At 47.2% G+C, this 12,903-nt stretch overlaps 1 protein-coding gene across 1 annotated transcript in view; it reads left to right on the forward strand.

Moving 5' to 3' along the window:
- Positions 1-12,903, forward strand: part of LOC133107895 (calsyntenin-2-like) — a 275,668-nt gene that overhangs the window by 111,722 nt on the left and 151,043 nt on the right. The window lies entirely within an intron of this gene.

The following is a 12,903-nucleotide window of genomic DNA, read 5'->3' on the forward strand; positions in this document are numbered from 1 at the left end:
GCAGATACAGTGAGTATACACACCGCAGATACAGTGAGTATACACACCGCAGATACAGTGAATATACACACCGCAGATACAGTGAATATACACACCGCAGATACAGTGAGTATACACACCGCATTTTATGAATGAAAAGAGCACATGCGATCTGTTTCGCTTGTTTGTTTTGTGCGGGGAGAATGATTTCGTGTCAGACACAGCGATGACAAGGAAGGAGAGCGATAGGACTCAAATCTCTGGAGCTGTCCCCTACCATGCCGTGTGAACCAGTGACAGAGAAGGATAGCAGTTTGGCTCCTGGCGAAAGGCTGCTTTCCATGGCTTCTCGAATGGATTCTGAAGGCTTGCACGCGTGACTGTGGTTAAGATAAAGCCTGGCTTATTTCCGTGCCTATTTTTAAACGACTATGGCACACAGCCTAATTTTAGACTGCCGACCATCATTAAAACCTATAAAGGGGCAATAATCTTAAATCGGTGCTTTATATGTTCTGGTCACGATGTTAATCTGAATTGTTCTCTGTGAGACATTTCTTTTCCGTCCCCCAAAACTATCACTGTCTGTCATTGAAATTTACACACAACCATGACCTCGTACTTACCTCGGCCAATAGAGCTGACACTGACACTGCACTTGATTTACTGCCCCGTGGAGAATGGCAGCGTTTTTATCATATCTAAGTGTTATCATGAACCTCACTTATGAAAACCATTTGGCTTGTATGAGAAACGACATGACATCCATTCCGTTTCCATCATTTTATACACGATAAATTGAGGACCGGAAATGAAGGTGAGTTCGTCAGAGAATAAATTGACATTTCAAGCGTCAAGCCCTGCCCCTGGAGCTGTGAAAGACATCGCCAAAGTGGGGAAAAAAGGTTGTGAGGAGTGTCTAATAATTAGCTAAAAGCTGCAGTTTATTCAGACATTTAAAATATTCGCAGTGAACTGCGAAACATTTCGAAGAGAACTGGGATTCTTTATCTGATCTGGGTGAACTGGGAACAAATTATCTTAATGATAGAGTTAATTTTCCCCAAAACCCAAAAAAAATCAAATGAAAAGGAAAGAAGGGTGAGAATACAATTTTGTGATTTTCATTCTATAAGACATGTAAAGAAGATCTCTTTATATGTGCTCACGCATCATCAGTGATTGTGCAGGAGCTGGAGGTGCTTCTGTAGGAAGGGTGAAAAGCGATGGACATGAAAAAAAGTCTCGCCCCCTCATCCCCCCCACTGTCAGCACAATTGGCAAAAGCCGAAGTGGCACATCTGTGACAGGGGTTTGATCCGATTTTCCTGGGGGGGCCATTTGTAACAATGCCTGCGGGCACCTGCTCACTCAACTCCCGATGCATTGAGATCTCCGGCCCGCGGTACTTTTGCCACCGTGACAAATGAACTTGTATTTTTTTTGTGAAGGCTGTGTGTGTAGGTGTCACAGGGTGAAAGCAAAAGATGGGAGCCCACAGAGCAACACTGAGTAACTGGAGGGCAGACTCAAAAGAGTCTACAGCTAGCAGCGAGCATACACTATGTACCGTGGCTCCCCTCCTGTGTGTGTGTGTGTGTGTGTGTGTGTGTGTGTGTGTGTGTGCTTGCCTGGGTGTGCGTGTGTGTGTGCATGTCTGCGTGTGCGTGTCTGTGTGTGAGAGACTGTTTTTGTTTACCACCGAGTGGTAACAAATTACATTTTCCTTCTGGGCGATGCAAGTCATTGTTCTATTAAGACTTAATTATGCCTCAGGACCATGTTGTCCTTCCTGAGTAATCAGCAGTGTACAAATCAAGCGAAATTAAGCAAAGCCGAATGCCAAATCTTGAGCCCTGTATTTATTTCTAAAGTAGAAACCTAACTAGGAATATCCGCAAGGTCTGTGACATTGCCGAAGACCTGGGACCTGAAAATTTCAGAAGTGTAATGTTTCCCTGAAGTAGGACCAGGAAGGCCATTTGACTGCATGCTTGTTGTATATTTAATTACGCTGTTTGTCTTTGGTGCTTGTCATTGAGCTGTTGATAAGGTGTGCTAACCGTTCAGTGAAAACGTGGCTCAGGAGGTGAGGGATCTGAGCGGAGAGAGGACTTGTCACAGGGATTTGTTTGTTTATTCTTCTGGAGAATGGATTTGTCCCTTGACAGGCAAAGAAATAACCTCCCATCACAAAAGCAACTCTTTACAGGTTCATGAGCCAGAGGCTTTTTGCTTGGGGAAAAGACAATATTGATTAAGAGTTGACATTTTTGACCGCAAGTGTCAGTTTGGGCCAGCAATCCATACCCTGCCTTCATTGTGCTATGACCAGCAGATGTCCTTGGTTGGGTGCACATACAGTAATTCATAAAACTGATTTAACTCTTTTTGATTAATTGAAAACGACTGCACTCCCAATAAAATATAACCTGAGGTTTACACAACACTTTCCTTTCCCTGCTCAGTGAACGTACAGACACTTAAGGGTGGGAGTCTCCCTCTCGCAGTGAAAACTTTACTGGCCACTGTAAGTGCAGGTTGATAGACTGTGGCCAGCCTGTCTGCATTCTCTCAGACAGAGCCTGAGAGCACAGAAATGTCCTGGGCACTTTCCACTGGCGTGTGCCATTTGTGTGATTAACCTGGCAGAAACAACCTGTTTACGCTGTGAGGATAATAACAGGCTGCTCACCTTCACCTGTCTGAAGAGCACTCTTTCTTCATCCTGTGCGTCCTCCACCCGATTCCTCCCCCCGAAGATACAGTCATCCTCGGGCCTGGAGACTGCAGGCTGTTATTACCCTGGTCTGACTGCATTAGCTCATCTCCAGCGCGTCATCAGAACAATAAGAGCTTCCGCACAGTTTCCCCCGCGGGGACGTGCACGTGCACGTGCACGTGCTGCTGGTGCACCCCCCAGAGACGTGCACGTGCTGCTGGCGCACCCCCCGGAGATGTGCACGTGCTGCTGGTGCACCCCCCGGGGACGTGCACGTGCTGCTAGCGCACGCCCCTGGAGACAGAGCGCGGGCTGACCCTTCAGGCCAGGCCCCTGCTCACCATGGCGACGGGGCCTGCGGGATCGCCGCGGGTAACGCTGCCGCGGAGCGCCCGGGCGCGTCCTTTGGTAATATTCAAGGTGTGCAGATCAAAGGTGCGGGGAGGTTTCATCGCGGCGCGGAAGGAGCCGGGAAATGAGCCGGGCTCTTCATCTCTCCTGTTTCATGCGGTCCGGTTCCCCGTGTCACTGAACTCACTCAGCTCTGAGGCTGTGGCTGTGTGTGGCTCACGCTATGACTGTTGATCAAAAGGTAGCATAAAAAAAAAAAAAGTTCAACCATCAACAAAATTAACCTGACGAAACTGATTTTTTTTGATGTAGTTGCGTTTGTTTATTAGGCTTGGGAAAGTTTTGATTAGAATGTGGCTGTTCAATCCTGGGGACCGTGCCACTAAAACACTTGCCTGTGCACTGCTGTTGAGTAAAGTAACTAGTTTCGATATCAGGGCAGTACTGCTAGAATTCCACATTCAGGCTCACGTTCCGTTTGATTGTCAGGTTCAGCTCTGAAACGACTTCTGTGTGTGACAGTAATGTCCGGGCAGTACCTCGGTGCATGCTGTTCACAGAGAATGAGGGAATGGGAAGACGTTGGATGAAGCAGGAGGAATTCGATCCAACTTGAATCACCCGATCGACGGGACGGATCGATCGCTAGATGACAGGCATTCAGAGGAACAGGAAATCAAAAGTGAATTCAAGCCATCGTGGGACAGTGTGCGAGGAAACGTCTCCTGTCTGTGTGTTAGGGTACGGGCACAGCAAGCACAGGTGAAAATTCAGCATCCTCCATTGTTACTTATTGGATGTGTTACGTGTGCCTTTTTCTGCCATTGGAAAAGACCTGGCTCAACGGAGTGTCATGCCGAGTCATTGAACATGTCACCACGTTCATCAATAACCAGTCATCCCTTACAAAATGACATTACATTACTTACTATCATGGCGGGGTTGGAGGGGGGGCGGGATGTGATGAGCAGGCTGCAGTGTGGCCACGCAGGAAGGCTGGGGCTGTCGTTTGGGGTGCGTTGGACGAGCTTACTGGGCTCCTTCCTACGGGGGCGACATGGCTCAGGCAGTAAGAGCAGTTGTCTGGCAGTCGGAGGGTTGTCGGTTCGATCCCCCGCCCGGGCTGTGTCGAAGTGTCCCTGAGCAAGACACCTAACCCCCAAATGCTCCTGACCAGCTGGTCGGCACCTTGCATGGCAGCCAATCTCCGTTGGTGTGTGAGTGTGTGTATGAATGGGTGAATGAGAAACATCAATTGTACAGCGCTTTGGATAAAGGCGCTATATAAATTCCAACCATTTACCATTTAGCTGTATTTCCCTTTAATGCATACATTTGTGTTCTGCCTTAATGGATGAATCCTCAGGCTTAAACAGAGCTCAGAGCTGGTCTTCTGCTTTTGTTATTCAACATGCAAAGGGCAGGAAACACGCATTTACTGGATCCTCAGACCTCCTCTCATGACAAGCCAAACAAATTAGACTGCTATGACCTTTTCAGCCAAGGATATTCTAATTTCAGGAGGCAAATGGCACAGATGAAATTCCAGAAATGGAAGAAATGGAATCAACTTTGTGCCGCCATTTTGCAATGTAAAGAACGACCACTGCTACATTTTACAGAGAAGGGGGGAGAGGGATAAACAGCGTTGTGGCTTGGAAGTGTTTGCTGCTCCTATTCCTCTCTTGACCGTTGGAAGTCCAACATTTCCTATTGCACCTTTAAACAATACTGGTGTGCAGCTTGGTGAGCAGTGCTGGTCTGGAGGTATTTCATGAGTCGTGTGCTGGGTGGCACACTGCAGGGGTCCTGGAGAGGTTCTGTAGTGGTTCTGGAGGGGTTCTGTAGTGGTTTTCTGGAGAGGTTCTGTAGGGGTCCTGGAGAGGTTCTGGATGGGTTCTGGAGGGGTTCTGGAGTGGCACACTGCAGGGGTCCTGGAGAGGTTCTGTAGTGGTTCTGGAGGGGTTCTGTAGTGGTTTTCTGGAGAGGTTCTGTAGGGGTCCTGGAGAGGTTCTGGATGGGTTCTGGAGGGGTTCTGGAGTGGCACACTGCAGGGGTCCTGGAGGGGTTCTGTAGTGGTTCTGGAGGGGTTCTGTAGTGCTTCTGGATGGGTTCTGAAGGGGTTCTATAGTGGTTCTGGAGGGGTTCTGTAGTGGTTCTGGATGGGTTCTGGAGGGGTTCTGGAGGGGTTCTATAGTGGCTCTGGAGGGGTTCTGTAGTGGTTCTGGATGGGTTCTGCAGGGGTTCTGTAGTGGTTCTGAAGGGGTTCTTGAGGGGTTCCGTATTGGTTCTGGAGTGGTTCTGAAGGGGTTCTGGAGGGGTTCTGGGCATCTGCTGGTGTCATTTGGTGCTGCCGCCAGGTTAAATATTTCCAACTCAGCACTGCAGTACTGCAGGCAGACCTCTGAGAGAGCGCCTTGACAGAGCAATACAAAGCAGGAGCAGGAGCAGAGCAGGAGCAGGAGCAGGAGCAGGAGCAGGAGCAGAGCAGGAGCAGGAGCAGGAGCAGGAGCAGGAGCAGAGCAGGAGCAGGAGCAGGAGCAGGAGCAGGAGCAGGAGCAGAGCAGGAGCTGGAGCAGGAGCAGAGCAGGAGCAGGAGCAGGAGCAGGAGCAGAGCAGGAGCAGGAGCAGGAGCAGGAGCAGAGCAGGGGCAGGGGCAGGGGCAGGGGCAGGGGCAGGGGCAGGGGCAGGAGCAGGAGCAGAGCAGGAGCAGGAGCAGGAGCAGAGCAGGGGCAGGGGCAGGGGCAGGGGCAGGGGCAGGGGCAGGGGCAGGAGCAGGAGCAGAGCAGGAGCAGGAGCAGGAGCAGAGCAGGAGCAGGAGCAGGAGCAGAGCAGGAGCAGAGCAGAGCAGGAGCAGGAGCAGAGCAGGAGCAGGAGCAGGAGCAGAGCAGGAGCAGGAGCAGAGCAGGAGCAGAGCAGGAGCAGGAGCAGGAGCAGGAGCAGGAGCACGCAAACAGAAATATTAATAAATAACGAGCAGTGCCTGGCTTCTTATCAGATCACATCTCTCAACGGGAGTCCACAGACTGCACCTGACAGTGAGACAGATTGGTTCTAATGTAATTACACGTGTCATGACCCTCAGATATGGCCCCCTGCAGTTAAATTAAAGAAAACTGACTTTCCCTCTGGTCCATTACTAATTCAGATAGACTTCATTGGTCCAGACCAATATTCACTTTTGAAGCCATTTAGGATATCCTCATGTGCACATGAATGAATCCAGCGAGTGTGCCTTTGAGCTATAAATGAAGGATTTCCTCTTTTATTGGAGAACAAATTCCTGTGTGTGTCAGCCAGGTGATATACTGAGAAGACCTGCACAGAAAGGTATGAAAAAATCTGAATCCAAAAATGAGCTTGAGGTTAATCATTTCTCCAATCTTGTATTCCTTATACATGCATTATACTCTACATTTATGAAATGCAATCTGAAAAATTCCCATTGTTTCCTTGGTTATACACACTCATATTCAAGACATTTCACCAGTAAAAATGAATAGGATGTCCAGATAAGAATGCCATTATATATGTTACTGAGCTCACAACAGTAATTAGCCATACCAAAAATATACATATTAATCTGAAATCTTCAGTTTACCTTAATTTAGTATTTGACCCTCTGGCCACAACAATTAAGTCATCTGGGTTAATAAAAAAACATTTAAGTGTAAGTGTAAGCAGTGCATTTTAGCAATGCAAAAAATATCTCCCTATAATAACACAATAAATGCATATTGTTCATAATTTTATTATGAGACTTGTAACCCGCAGGATGAAGTTGGATGAAACGCGCTTTTGCATTTTTTTTTTCTCACATAGTATGTTCCACATGTGTATGCCTCACAGTGATAACGATCGTTTAGCGTTAGGAAGTAGTAGTTACATTACATTACATTACATTACATGCTCTTATCCAAAGCGACGTACAACATACCCATAACCAGGGATAAGTGCGCTGAAAGACCCTAGAGGGAAGTACAATTTGAACTGCTACCAGTACAATAAAGATAAGGACTAGGGCCTATTTTATCATCATTTTGTATACATATATATATATATATATATGTGTATACCGCACCATGTGAATATGTGAATAAACAGCTTACCTAGCCAAACAAAACTAGCAAAGGTATCATCCTAATGACACAAGTAAATAACACAGGTAAGCAGTTAAGGTTTACAGGGAGGTAAGGAGGGGCGGGGAGAAGAGGTGTGTCTTCAGTCTGCACTTGAAGGTAGTCACCATGGATAATTTCACGTTTAATTTGAGGGGGGAGGACAATCTTGGAAAGGGGTGGGGGGTGGGGGGTGGGAGGGGGTCCAGGATACGGATTATAACTCGCCATAATGAGAGCAGTTTGGTAATTCAGCTGCAATAATAACAGCAAGCTAGCTACAGCGTTCATTCAAATGAACTTCTTTATCATTGAATCTCACAATGCTTCCAATGGCCGTGCGAATAGTGGTCATTCCAAACAAATGTGGGTCATCCCCTATTGTAGGCTGAAAGATCTTTACAAAAGGACCTCAGAATATCTGCATTCACTGTATAAAAAGCAGCTTATTTCTTTCCGGCCTTTTGGCACTTCATTGTGTGTAACGATCATAGAATCCTGTGTTATCGCGAACCGCTGAAATACACTGGAAGCTTTATTTGGGCGACAAATCAAATGGTATCCTACAATCTACACTTTATGCTCTTAATGCTCAGTGAGGGGCTGCCATGTGCACTACGTATTGTACGTTCTATCACTGAAGCTTAGGTACTCAAGGGAACAAGCAAGAGTATATGAGAGAGACAGTCTCTGCTGTTCTGTTGATTCTGTGTGTAGAAGGGAGCAAACACAAAGTGACATCACACTGTTGCTTCGCGTCACTTGCTCATGATGTTGCTGTAATTGCCTTGGGTCAAGGTGACGGCTAACTATCCTCTCTGCATTCGCTTTTCACGGAGGTAATTTATTCAGCATAGTTCCTGTGTTGACTTTATCTGTCAGAGTTTAATTTGTTGCAGATCTATTTTTAATTAGACATGTTTTCCTTTCCTTTCCTGTGAGTGTATGCCTCTGCGAGGTTTGAGGAAACCGCTGCTATGTCGTCTGGCCAGAGATTAATAACATGTTGCATCATCTCGGAGCTGTGCAAAATGATTTGTCAGGTTAAATCTGCGCCTCTAGGTTTAATTGCTTTTGAAGTGAGGGGGAGAATCTGAGAGACAGCAGAAAGGTCAGCCACGTATTTGTGGCAGCGTACCGTGTCCCTGCCACTCTAGGAGATCAGCATCAGCTGTTACGGCCAACATAACTATCCCTCCTCTCTTGGGAAAGTGAATACGCTTCCATTTTGGATTATGCTTGTGTTGTCCAAGTATGAAGCAAAACAGGTCATTTGAACAGGCATAGAAAAACTCAAAAGAATGAAGATCTACTCTTGAATGTTTATCTTTTTTCCTTTTTTCTCTCAATCAGACAGGATTTGATCATTTTGACACATATCTGATTCCACGGTAACCACTGTCGCCCCCTGCTCCTTACCAATGGACAAACCATATTTTTCTACAGTTGTACGATAACAGATTTAATTTTATTATCATTTATTTCCTAAACTTTAGTTTTAAAATACAAATTGTTTTCATCTCTGGATGACTCATGATAGATGGTAATGTCTTATCCAAATGGCACACGTTACATTTATTGCTTATGTGCCTTTGGATAACATGATGTACCTACATAAAAGTTGCCGAGAGATTAATTTAGAGTACATAAGGAAGGATGTTATTTTGGCTTACTAACAGCAAACAATGCTCCAGGGGGGATCTGAACTGAACAAACGGCAGAAAAATAACGGTCTGAAAAGGTCAGGCGGCCAGCGAATGAGTACTTTGCCAATCTTCTGTTCCTGCCGCTGCTGCAGCGGGAGGCAGCCGGGGGGGTGAGTCCGCTCTTTTCTTCCTCGATCAATCACGCGATGGCTCGCAGCAGTGTGGCCGTCTGAGCGAGCGTGGCCCGACCTCACGCCCGGGCGGGGAGCGCCGCACACGCACCCGCCCCCCGCGCCCCCGTCACGCCCGTCACCGCACGCTCTCAGACCTGCCCCACGCCCCCGTCACGCCCGGGCGGGGAGCGCCGCACACGCACCCGCCCCCCGCGCCCCCGTCAGCGGCCCTGTGACAGCGTCCGTCCCCCTGCAAGGGCGCGGTGAACACGTCTCCCCCCGTTCACCGCACGCTCTCAGACCCGCCCCCTGCGCCCCCGTCACGCCCGGGCGGGGAGCGCCGCACACGCACACGCCCCCCGCCCCCGTCACCGGCCCTGGGACAGCGTCCGTCCCCCTGCGAGGGCGCGGTGAACACGTCTCCCCCCCGTTCAGCACACACGCTCAGACCCACGCCCCACGCCCCCCGCGCCCCCGTCACCGGCCCTGGGACAGCGTCCGTCCCCCTGCGAGGGCGCGGTGAACACGTCTCCCCCCCGTTCAGCACACACGCTCAGACCCACGCCCCACGCCCCCCGCGCCCCCGTCACCGGCCCTGGGACAGCATCCGTCCCCCGGCGAGGGCGCGGTGAACACGTCTCCCGCCCGTTCAGCAGAGCCCCGTTCAGCAGATCCCGCGCTGCCATTATCTACAAGGAAACAGCGCCGGAAAGGTCATTTTCCCTGAATCTCTGCTCGGGTGAAAGAAAGAAAGATTAAAAAAAATAAATAAATAAAAAAAACACTGATAAAAACATACATAGGTTAAATGAAACCAGGGGGGAAAAAAAGAGAATGGCATAATTGATTTTCTGAACGCCCGTGTATTTAAACGCTGCTCCGTTTTACCCCCGGAAACCTGTGTTTGGCTTGGAATCAACTTCCTGTTGTTCACAATGGGGTTATGAAATGCCATTTAACTGCTGGTTTGGGTGGATGGTGGAGGTGTTTGTCTTTTAAATTGAGGTTGCACAATACGAGCAGCATCCCACATCTCCCTGGGTTTCATGTTGTCTGTTGCAGTGTACGCAAACAGGAGGCCTGTGAGAGAATCAAGCCTTTGGCTCCTACAGCATACAACACACATCATGTGGGTGACGAGACATCACAACACTCCTATCATGATGACAAGCTCTTTCAGATTAACGCCGCAGATTTTGGCTCACAAAGTCACATGTTAAAAGGGAAGCCCCACTGCACTAAATTATATTGATCGGCAAGATTGAATCTTGTGTCTAAAATGTTAGATGCTATATAATGTTGTTTATAATGGAGGATTTTGTTTGAATATAAAGTTGGACTAAATTAAGAGTTCAAAACCTCTTGAAACAAATGATGAATGTTTATTTTTTATTTTTTAATCTGATTATTATTGCCAAAGTTTGCAAAGGCTGTCAGTGCTCACTATCATATTGGGCAAGGACATTAGGACATTTTGTGTTGGTGCTCATTACCCATCAATGCTAATTTTAATGGCATCTTACTTTTGAATAAATAAGATTTTTTAAATGTTTAAAGTGTTTTTAATTAGATTTCAAGGCTTAGAAGGAGAATAATAAATGACTTTGCATTCCTATGACAGTGAGGTTCTCTTTAGATGTGTTTAAGGATCTCCCATGATAGGAACATTTTTACTGTATCAATCTGCCTCCATTAGTGAGAACAAATAGACAATTATTCTCAAGTCCCCTCTGTAATAGTTGAGGATTACGGCAAACATATTGTTGATGTTTACATCTTAAAAATGTTTAAATCTTATTTAGGAAAAACGGAAAGGTCTGTAATATCATTACCCCACATTAAGCATGTTGGCAGCCGCAGGAGGTGACAAATGGAGGAAAGTAACAGAGCTCCCACCGAATCACAAAACACAAACACAAATAGGAATTCAAGGAAGGGCACAGCTTTAAACATTTAACCGTATTGTAAGTGGATTACATTACATTACTGGCATTTGGCAGACGCTCTTATCCAGAGCGACGTACAACAAAGTGCATACCCATAACCAGGGATAAGTGCGCTGAAAGACCCTAGAGGGAAGTACAATTTCAACTGCTACCTGTACAACAAAGATAAGGACCAGGGCCTATTTGAATTTTAATTTTTTTATTTTTAAACAAACAAACAAACAACAAAGCAAAAGTGACCAAACTGAACTATCCGAACACTGCTTACCAAGCCAACTAAAAATACCGATACAAAGTAAATCACAGAAAGACAACAATTAAGGTTCACAGGGAGGTAGGGAGGGATGGGGAGAGGTGCTGCTTGAAGAGGTGCGTCTTCAGTTTGCGCTTGAAGGTGGGGAGAGATTCTATAGTTCTGACCTCAACGGGGAGTTCATTCCACCACCATGGAGCCAGAACAGACAGTAGTCGTGAGCGTGAGGTGGAGGTTCGGAGAGGGGGAGGTGCCAAGCGGCCTGTGGAGGCTGAACGAAGAGGTCTGGCAGGGGTGTAGGGTCTGATGATTTTTTGCAGATAAGCTGGGGAAGACCCCTTAACTGCTTGGAAGGCTAGCACCAATGTTTTGAATTTGATGCGAGCCATGACAGGCAGCCAGTGGAGGGAAGTAAGAAGGGGGGTGACGTGTGAGTATTTGGGAAGGTTGAAGACCAGACGAGCTGCTGCATTCTGGATGAGTTGGAGGGGTCTGATGGCGGACGCTGGGAGGCCAGCCAAGAGGGAATTGCAGTAGTCCAGGCGGGACAGAACCATCGCTTGGACCAGGAGCTGGGTCGAGTAGGGGGTGAGAAAGGGGCGGATTCTCCGTACGTTGCATAGGAAGAACCCGCGTGCAATCGGAGCCTTCTCCCTCCTGTAGGAGTTGTGTTTCTCTCAGTCGCCTCAGCAGAAAGGGCTCAGTACGGACGTGTTAAAGACTTAGCGGAGCCACAGCAGGGCCGGCCTTCACACTCAGAGATGGCTGACAGTCACATCTTCCGTTTCGCTCTCAGCCTGTTAATCGCGCCAGCGTGTCAACAGCACCCATTTACCCTGCCAATAAGGACTGAGAGGCGCGCGGCCTCAACCAGATCTGATGGGCACAGTCCCCCAGCCGAGAGTCCACCCCTCCGGCATTCACACTGTGTTCATATTATATTTTTATGTCTGTGTTTATTCAAATCTTTTTATTTTCTTCCTAATAGCACACCGGCTTTCCCATGTGGCTGGTGTGCAGCCAGTCACACCTGGTTTGGCCTTCATGCTGCCTCAAAGTTTTTTATTATGCCAGCCAGTATCATTATCCTCTTGACTAATCATTTGTGCATGTGAACCAGACAGTCTGTTCCTCTCTGGATTAAAAAGGCAATGAGATTTACAAAAAAAATCATACAAACAAAAAAAAGGAAACAACCTCCTGAAATCGAGTTTGGGCTCCCTTTGAAGCAGTTATTTATTTAATTTGTTATTTTCTTTTCAGTGAGAAGATGTGATTTCAGTGCTGGTGTGTTTTGTGATTAGAATGCAGCTTACTCACAATGTGCCTGGCTAAATATACGAGTAGGAATGTATGTGTGCATACTGTTACACGTGTGAGTCAGTTATTTTATATAGATATGCAGTATAGATACAGTATTCACATAACTTGCTTGCAGACACTGCTATTGCAATTTTACATTGGAAAAACCTTGACATATTTCCTACGTATTCCAGAATTAAAAGGGAATACATTCCATGAAATTTTACATGATTGCAGCTTCACGTGTTACACCTTCGGAATGCATCTCTTCTGAATGCCACTGTGTGCTGCATCTGGTTGATTAGTAGCCCCATAAGGGGTATGCTGCTAATTGTCTGCTGCTTATGAATTTTGTTTGTCCTTTTGTAGCGAAGATTATGCTGTTTGTAGCTCAATTATGGTCATCGATCAGC

The sequence above is a fragment of the Conger conger genome, chromosome 13 (assembly GCF_963514075.1).
Source record: "Conger conger chromosome 13, fConCon1.1, whole genome shotgun sequence".
Lineage (NCBI taxonomy): Eukaryota > Metazoa > Chordata > Actinopteri > Anguilliformes > Congridae > Conger > Conger conger.